The sequence below is a fragment of the Cygnus olor genome, chromosome 4, assembly GCF_009769625.2.
Source record: "Cygnus olor isolate bCygOlo1 chromosome 4, bCygOlo1.pri.v2, whole genome shotgun sequence".
NCBI classification, from domain to species: domain Eukaryota; kingdom Metazoa; phylum Chordata; class Aves; order Anseriformes; family Anatidae; genus Cygnus; species Cygnus olor.
In genome coordinates this window covers 67221941-67229753 of record NC_049172.1, presented here as the reverse complement: position 1 = coordinate 67229753, position 7813 = coordinate 67221941, and the positions used below count along the sequence as shown (strand labels likewise).

Sequence of the window (7813 nt, the reverse complement as noted above, 5' to 3'; positions counted from 1 at the left end):
TTTCTGGGAGCTGCATGGTCTGCCCAGAAATAACTACTTCATCGCAGCAAACATTTGGCCATCTGCAATAATCCTCACTGTGTATGTTAATATCCAATGGATTGTTTTCCCTGCCAAAAGATATTCCTTTTCTTTCCTGTCAAAGAAAACTTCAGGCCAAAGTTCCAAGCATCAGGTCAGAAGGTTGTTTCAAAATGGGAAATGTCAGCCAAAGTTAGTCTTCATACCCATGCGCGGTTGGCTTTCCTTTTGTCTCAGCTACCCCCACTAATACCTATGCCTGGCCTAACACACCCGTGAGCCTGACTAAGGCTGACTTTCCCCATGTGCCGAATATCAAAGGACATGCTTGAAAATTACTAGCCCATTTCTGGATTTCTTCTGTCCGGCCTGAACAACACACCCGTTTGTATGCGGGGATTTTTGTCGGACCATCCCACTGGAACGGATGAAAGGCAAAGTGCAGCATCTGTGAGCGAGACCACCAAAATCCAGAGATCTCCGTGAATTCCCTAAGCAGAAGAACAGCACAAATCAAAGCAAATTAACACGTCACATTTCTTCTAAGCAAGGGTCTTGACAGTATTTTTGTTTCCGGGTGGGTTTGGGGCTCTGGCAGCGGGGCGGCCAGGCGATGCTCGCTGCAGAGGCCAGTGGCTCAGTTCTTGGCTCACAGCTGCGGAGCTGGAGGCTGCTCGGCAGGGGCTTCACCGACTGCTTGGCTCCCTGGTACCAGGCAGAGCGGTCTGAAGAATGCAGGAGGACAGGATCAGGACCCAAGCAGTCCTGTAATCCCACTTTATAGATTTAAGTGGGGAAAATCCATATTATCTTGTTGTTTAATGCTATTCATGGGATACAATAAATCAGCTTAAAAGAAAAATCCTCAGTAGGATAAGTGTAAAATATTCCTTTTCCTTTTGAGTTAGAAAAATATCCACAACGAGGGAGAAGGAAGAAGGAAGGAAAGGATTTCTACCTGAAATCAACGCAGTTTGATCATATGATGATATTTTTTAATTGGTTAGCATACCAGATACTAATCCAGTCATTAAAGGGAACTTCATGTCTGAACTTTGAAAGTTTTATTTTACACACATTTTTTTGCATTAAGAAGGCAAATGTACACTCTTTTAGAAAATTAATATACGTGGAGCTGTTGGTTAGTTATGACTTGTTGATATGTCTCCAGCAATGAAAACATGGGCAAAGATTTCAGCCAAAATTCTGACCTGGGTGCAGTCAGAGGAGGTTTGACTGCAGCTCTCACCAGCAACAAATTACACAAGTTGCTTTGCTTTTAAACTATCATAGCACTTTGGTATATTATACACTCATATGCTTTACTTTTTACAGTGCAGTGGTGTATAATTGATGTTGGTTTTATTCTTCCCTTGACATTAAATCTGAGATAAAATCTTTCTGGTAGCCCTAACCCCAGATACACTTTACTGTCTCCCAGTCTGTGCAAAATATTCCTCATCAAAACACATGGAAGGACCCAGGCAGAGCCCTGCAGATGTAAACATGAATGATTAGAAACCCTCAGAAATATAGAAATACAGCATGTAACCACCTCAGCACTTGCAGCCATATGACCACATCAGCCTCTAGCTTTGGGGGTTTGTTTTGTTTACTTTTTAGACTGTGTGGATGCAACAAAAGGGTGTTTTTGTTTTTTGCTTTTTGTTTTTTGCGGGGGAGACACAAACAAAAACCTGAATCTAGGGGAGCAGATTCAGTCAGGCAAAACCTGGAGCTAATGGCTCTGAATGGGAGAGCTTTTCTCCCAGCCCACCAAATCTAAAGTTCAAGCTGCCCTAAATAAGGCAGAAGAGGCTGAGTCACCCCATAGAGCCCCACAGAGTGGTGTGAGTCTGTGTGAGCACTAGCAGGTACTTCACCATGCTCTAGAAAGGAAGAGGAATCTTTGCAGGCTTGCAGAGAAGCTAGCCCAGCTTTGTAATGGTTGTTCATTTCTGAGATAAAGTTTGAGGAAGATGATAGAGCTCAATAGCAGGGGATGGACTTTTTAAAATATTCCTGCATTCTTTTTTTCTGGGTAGTAGGAACACCCCAGGGGTCCTGGACTGACCACAGCACATCACCCCATGCCAGTGAGAGTGGGGCCACAGCATGTCACTCCCAGGCCTGCTGGAGCCCACACAACAAACTGTGCTTTCCATTCATCACTGTTATTAACACAGCTGATGGTGCTCTCCTTGAATCCTTGGGAGATACCCTCAAATCTGGGGCTGCTTTCTGCTCCCACACAGATATCTGCATTTCCTTCCCAGCCAGCCTGCCATAAATCCACTGGAGAGTCCTGAAAACCCTCTCAGGGAATGCAATCCACATAGCAGGATCTGGATCCTGGGCCTGGGAGTACCTCCCTGGGCTGAGGGCCTGATGCAAAGGGCCTGATCCAGTCCCATTAAGGTCGATGGCGAAGCGCCCGTCCAGCCTGGGGAGAACAAAAGGGTTGGGCTTGGCAAATCATTTCTGTTAATGTAGATTACAATTACTGATGCCTCTTTGCAAATTGCTCTTCTTTGACATTTTTATAACTCAATAATTTCCAGTTGTGTTCCCATGTTTGCTTCTTTTGTGTATAGTTTTCCAATTTTTGAGTGCATGGTTCACAACATTTAAACAAGCACTAACAACAAATTACCTGCTCAACTGGATTCTGTGAAAAGAGGCCCTGAAACTTATTTACAAATTAAGCAGACTCAGGCAGGGAGGGAGCAGTCACCAGGAGAGAGCCGTGGCTGTGCTGTAAATCACACATGGGTTTCCAGCCAGAAAAGCTCTGCATTTGGGGGGGGGGGGGGGGGGGGGGGGGGACGGGACACGGGAGCGGAGCTCAAGACCTTCTTTCACCGGGGAAAATCCACCTGATTTTTTTTTCCTATTTAAAACTCTTTCGAGAAATGATTCTTCAGAATTAAATCAAGATATGAACAACTCCACACTCAACTAATTTGTTTTTCCATTTAAAGAATTAGGTCTATTTTGTATTTGTTTAATTATTTCTCTTCAATTGTTATAAAATAAATAAGATATTGCATATTTACCTCGTAAAAAAATCCGACTAAAACACATTAGTGACACAACCCAAATAGCTCAGCCCTCCAGAGCTCTCTGCCCGAGCTGTTTTAACACAGAATTGGTCGCTTCATGTGCAACTTCTCCTTCCGTCGCTTGAAACATGCAGCCGTTAAGATGGGAAGTAGCTGCTAACTTTGTATTGTATTGCATTGTATTGTTTGTTTTGCATTGTACTTTTTGTTCCTCAAAATTTGCAATTTTGTTGTTGTTCTAAATAACTGCCCGCTATTTTGCTGCACGGCAGATTTATTATCTGATATCAGCTCTCACGTATCCCAGCGCCCCTGGTTAACACGGTTCTTCCTCTTCGATAGCTTGATTTCGTTATGTCTAGGAAAAAAAAAAAAAATCTCACGCCCTGTCTCATGTATTATTTTGGGGAAATGAACAGAGCTCGGATTATCTGCAAAGCTGCGAGCACTTCAGCAGATGGCTGCGCACCGACCAACGTTAAAATTCAGCCTCCCGTCCGTTTAGATGAATTTGCATCACCGTGCCAGCACCCCGAAAATTATTTATGCCTCGGGTCTTCACTGCTCGGGACTGCAGCTGTTCGTCCTGTCATTTGGGCTTTCCCCGTGATTCTCCAAAAGGCAAACAGGGACCCACCACAATTAGCAACCGGCTTCGTCTTTTTCCGTCGCTGCATTTCGGGACTTCGGTAACACGGGCTCTATATAAGAAGGAAATTTAAATTGGAATATTAAATTGGAATAGGTCCGTGCTTTTTTATTATTATTATTATTCTTTTTTTCCTGCGCTAATAGAAGTTAAGATTTAAGCTGTGTTTAAGCGAAGTCAAAACTGTAGTCGGGCCATCTCTCGCTTTCCCCCCCCCCCCCCCCCCCCCCTTCTTTCCCCCTCTGCGCAAGAAGTAATCAAAAGGGGAACAAATAAATGAATAAACCAGAAGGGGAACAAATAAATGAATCCTTCTCGGTGTCGTCGCAAGAAGCATTGCCCGGTCAGGAGAAGGGTCCCGGGGGAGGTGGCGGGGAGCCTGCATGACCCAGAGGAGGACAGAGGAAGGCAGCTGTCCTCGGGCACTCGAGTCGAGCAAGCTTCTTTCATCTTTTCTGTCACTTTGGCTTAATTTACTTCTGCCCTCCAACGCCCTGTGAGTTTAATCACATCACATCTCCTTCAGCCAGGGCCACCGACTGGAAAGAAGAATGAGACAGGGGATGAAAGACTGAAAGGGAGAGAGAAGGGAGGAAGAGGAAGACGAAGGAAGGAAGGAAGGAAGGAAAAACAATATAAATAAATATAAATAGTCCCTTCCTCTCAGGAAAGCGGAATAAACCGGCAGCCAAGTGCTTGCCGGCGGCCCTGGGAACACCCACAGCGATACGCCGGCTTCTTCGCACATCCGTGAGTGGGAGAGCATCTGTAGTACCAGCGTGCCGCAAACACGCCTCTGAGAAGGACAGAGAGACAGAAAGAAAGAAAAAACAGGAAAAAGAAAAAAAAAAGGAAGAAAGAAAGGAAGTAAGAAAAGAAGGAAGAAATGAAGAAAAGAGAAAAAAGAAACTGCGTCCCTGAGCACCTTATAAATCTGGGGCTGAGCGGGCTTTGGTTTGGTTTGGTTTGGTTTTCCTGTGTTTGTTTTGGTTTTGTTTGTTCGTTTAGTGCCGGGGTTCGTTGCTTTTTTTTCCGCGGAGGGGAAGCAGTGTGGCGCTTCTCGGCATCCTGCCTTGAAACCAAGGGGGGAAAGGTTTGGTTTGGTTTGGTTTGGGACCGCCGCCGCGCTGCCTTGCAGCCCTTCCCTTGTGCTCGCCCTGCTCTGGTTGAAAAGGGCTCTCCCGGTGAGGGTCCGCACCAGCGCACACACATGGCAGAGAGGAAGCCAGGAACTGCACCAGCAGAGCAGGGAGAAGGTCCCAAGGGGGCTTCAGCTGCCCCTGCCTGCTGGTCCTCGCAGCCGTGCCGGAGCCACCGACAGGGGTCCCTGGCTGAAGCCGGGGGCTGGGGCAGCCGCCTCCCCCCGAGGAGCAGAGGGGCCGGATCAGCGGGGTGACGGACTTTGAAGGCGCTTTAATGACCAGTTTGGTCCCCTCCACCTCCCCGCCACCCCCAACCCTTTTCTGCCCCATCTATTCTGCTCATCCTCAAGCGGATCGGGGAGGGAGAGGGCATAGGGGAGGTTGCTCCCACTGACTGGGGGGGCGGAGGAGCCCAGCCCTGCTCTTTGCAGGCTCCCCGGGGTCCGGCAATGCCCCCATTTTGCAAATTTAGCATCCCCAGCTATTTCCCAGGGAAGAACCTGTCCTCTCCCCCCTCCCATCCCCTCGCTGCCCTGTGTGCTTTCCCAGAGCAGCCACAGGAGCGATTAGCAGAGATTCAGGTCAACCCGTGCCCCCATCCTAGGGGACAAGACGAAGGGACACCCGGTGACAGTCCGGACAGACCTAGGAAACGCAAGGAGGAGGAACCAGGGTCACCCCTAGGAAGCCCCAAGTTTCCCAGGGGACAGCAGGGACACCACCAGTGGCTGCTGCTTGTGAGCGGTTAAAAAAGAGGCTCCGGCCGCTCCCCGAGATGTACCGACCCGGGGGAGTTCAAGTAGGGTGAAATCTAAAACCAAGCAACCCCCCAGACCCCAGTGAAGGCAGTGGGCAGGGCTGAAAGAGGGACCCAGCTCGGATGCTCAAGTTGTCGCTGCTCGCCTTTGCAGTTAGTTCACTGTCCAAAGCAATATCGACAGCAGTGGTAAGTCCTCGATAACTTTCCTGAAAACTTCCTACCCATTGGTACAATCCAGGCACTCGTTCCTCTTACAAGTAATACATATATAAATACATACACATCCCCAAACGTTTGGAATTGAGGCTCTTCCAAGATTTACACTTCCCTATCGCCACCGGGCAGCACGCCGCTATCGAGCAGAAAAGCCCCACGGCAGGGAATACTGGTAGTTACTTTTCTAAAGGGCACCTTTCCCCTTTTGTAAAAAAGAGATTAGCAATTTAAAAGTTTGTGAAGCCACAAGTAATTTTTAAAATTGGCATTACCGTTAACAAGAACAAACCCCGCGGTGATAGCCCCTAAATACCGCGCTAATAGCCCCCACGTGGAAAGAAATCCTCAAGTGTTACAAATTCAGTTTAACTACCAGGGAAGCAGCCTGGGCAGCAGCGAAACGCGAAAACTCCCTACTCCGCATTCCCCGCCTTTGATTTATATTTTATTTTTAACTACAGTCTCATGGGAACGCAGCGCCGGAAAATCACGACCAGATGTACATAAAGAGGCGCCTTGTTCTCTTCGCTAAAATCCCCTTTTAAGCACAACTGGAAAAAGAAAGTTTCTGAAATAGCTTTATTTATTTATTTACCTATTTTGGTTTTAGCAGATGTGTGACTGCGTAGAGATGGGGCAAAACGGCAGCGCAACTGGGCGGGAGCAGCTCTGAAAATAAAGCGCAAAGAGCTGCGCTACTCCAGGGCGAACCTGTGCTGTGTGCAGCGGCTATACCCCCTGGAGAGGCTGCCGGGCACCTGTGCCTTTGCTTTTTTTTATTATTATTATTATTATTTATTTTTTTAATACCGCGGGACAAGCCTCGTGTTTGGCCGGGAGCTGGAAGGGGAGGCGGTGACAGCTCTGTGCTGCGCACAAGGCAGGCGCCGTGGGGTGCCGGTGTCCCTGCGCCCCACTTCCCTGCCCTTTGGGAGCAGCAGCAAAAGTTTGGCTGTAAGAGTGGGTTTGCAGGTGGAGGGAAATATCGGCCCTGAGAACTAAAGGGGCTTTTATTTCCAGGTAAGAAATCTTTTGCCGAATCTTAAATAAGAGCATTTTAGTGCCTGGAAGTTCTGCTGCTCTGTGTGCCATTCTTACCTCGGAAGTTGTGAAAGAAAAACGTTTATTTCAGTTATATACTTCACGAAGTTTATTAATAACATTTTTCCCCCTTGGGAACTGCAATCTGCAACAGAATAAGGAAAGGGGAACAAACAGTCTGTGCTCACTGCTTGCTATCATTTGTGGCTTTATTGTTTCTATTTAATTTGTCATCTAGTACAATGCTGGATTCTCACAGCACAATAATTTGGGCTTCGATGTACCTGTACAGATCTAAGGTTTCTCTGATGAGAGGTTAACAAATAGCCTGAGCAGTCGTCTGTAAAGGGAATACAAAGCTGTCTGTCCACGCCTCAGTATTGGGTATTACAATTCAAATCCAACCCCTTTCACCTAGCATTATGGGGAAATGTTATTGGGAGCTGGCTTTTGTTGCAGGAAATCCCATTTAAAAATTGCTTTATAGGCCATTTGCTGCAATCCTCAACATTGATCTCATTATAGCTCCCTTTTGCTGCTGTTTGTAAATCCTGGTATTTACCAGCCCTTGGTGGCATTGCTTGCTGGGGGCTGTTGTTGACAGGCTAGGAAATGTCGAGGTGCCAGTTTCTGGGTAACTTTTGTCTGGAGGAAGCATTATTACTTATTAAAACAGTCGGCCAGAAGTATGTCTTGGGTAATGACTCATCCAGTATAATCTCTTAAACCTCGGGGCTGTCCATTTTGCAGACAATGTGGGTTTCTGTGCCTTCTCATGCAATTACCTAATGTAGACAGGCAGGGAGAAGTGGCACTTGAAGCAATGGGTTAATTGTCAGATTTAATAGTCTCAAAAAACATAAAAACATAAGTGTGTAGAATTAGTGTTGGTTTTAAACAGGACATTAAAAAAAAATCTATA

The 7813-nt window shown here is 46.8% G+C and overlaps 1 long non-coding RNA gene across 2 annotated transcripts; it reads right to left on the bottom strand.

Annotated features, from left to right (window-relative positions):
• Window positions 1-1395: 1395 nt before the first annotated feature.
• LOC121069528 lies at window positions 1396-5975 on the bottom strand. 2 transcript variants are annotated; one of them, XR_005819480.1, is made up of 3 exons: window positions 5856-5975; window positions 3078-3784; window positions 1396-2464 (listed from the first exon to the last, which is right to left on the bottom strand). It is a non-coding gene; the product is annotated as an uncharacterized LOC121069528 (long non-coding RNA). The 2 variants fall into 2 exon arrangements; XR_005819479.1 differs by lacking the exon at window positions 5856-5975 and adding an exon at window positions 4210-4347.
• Between the last annotated feature and the right edge of the window lie 1838 nt (window positions 5976-7813).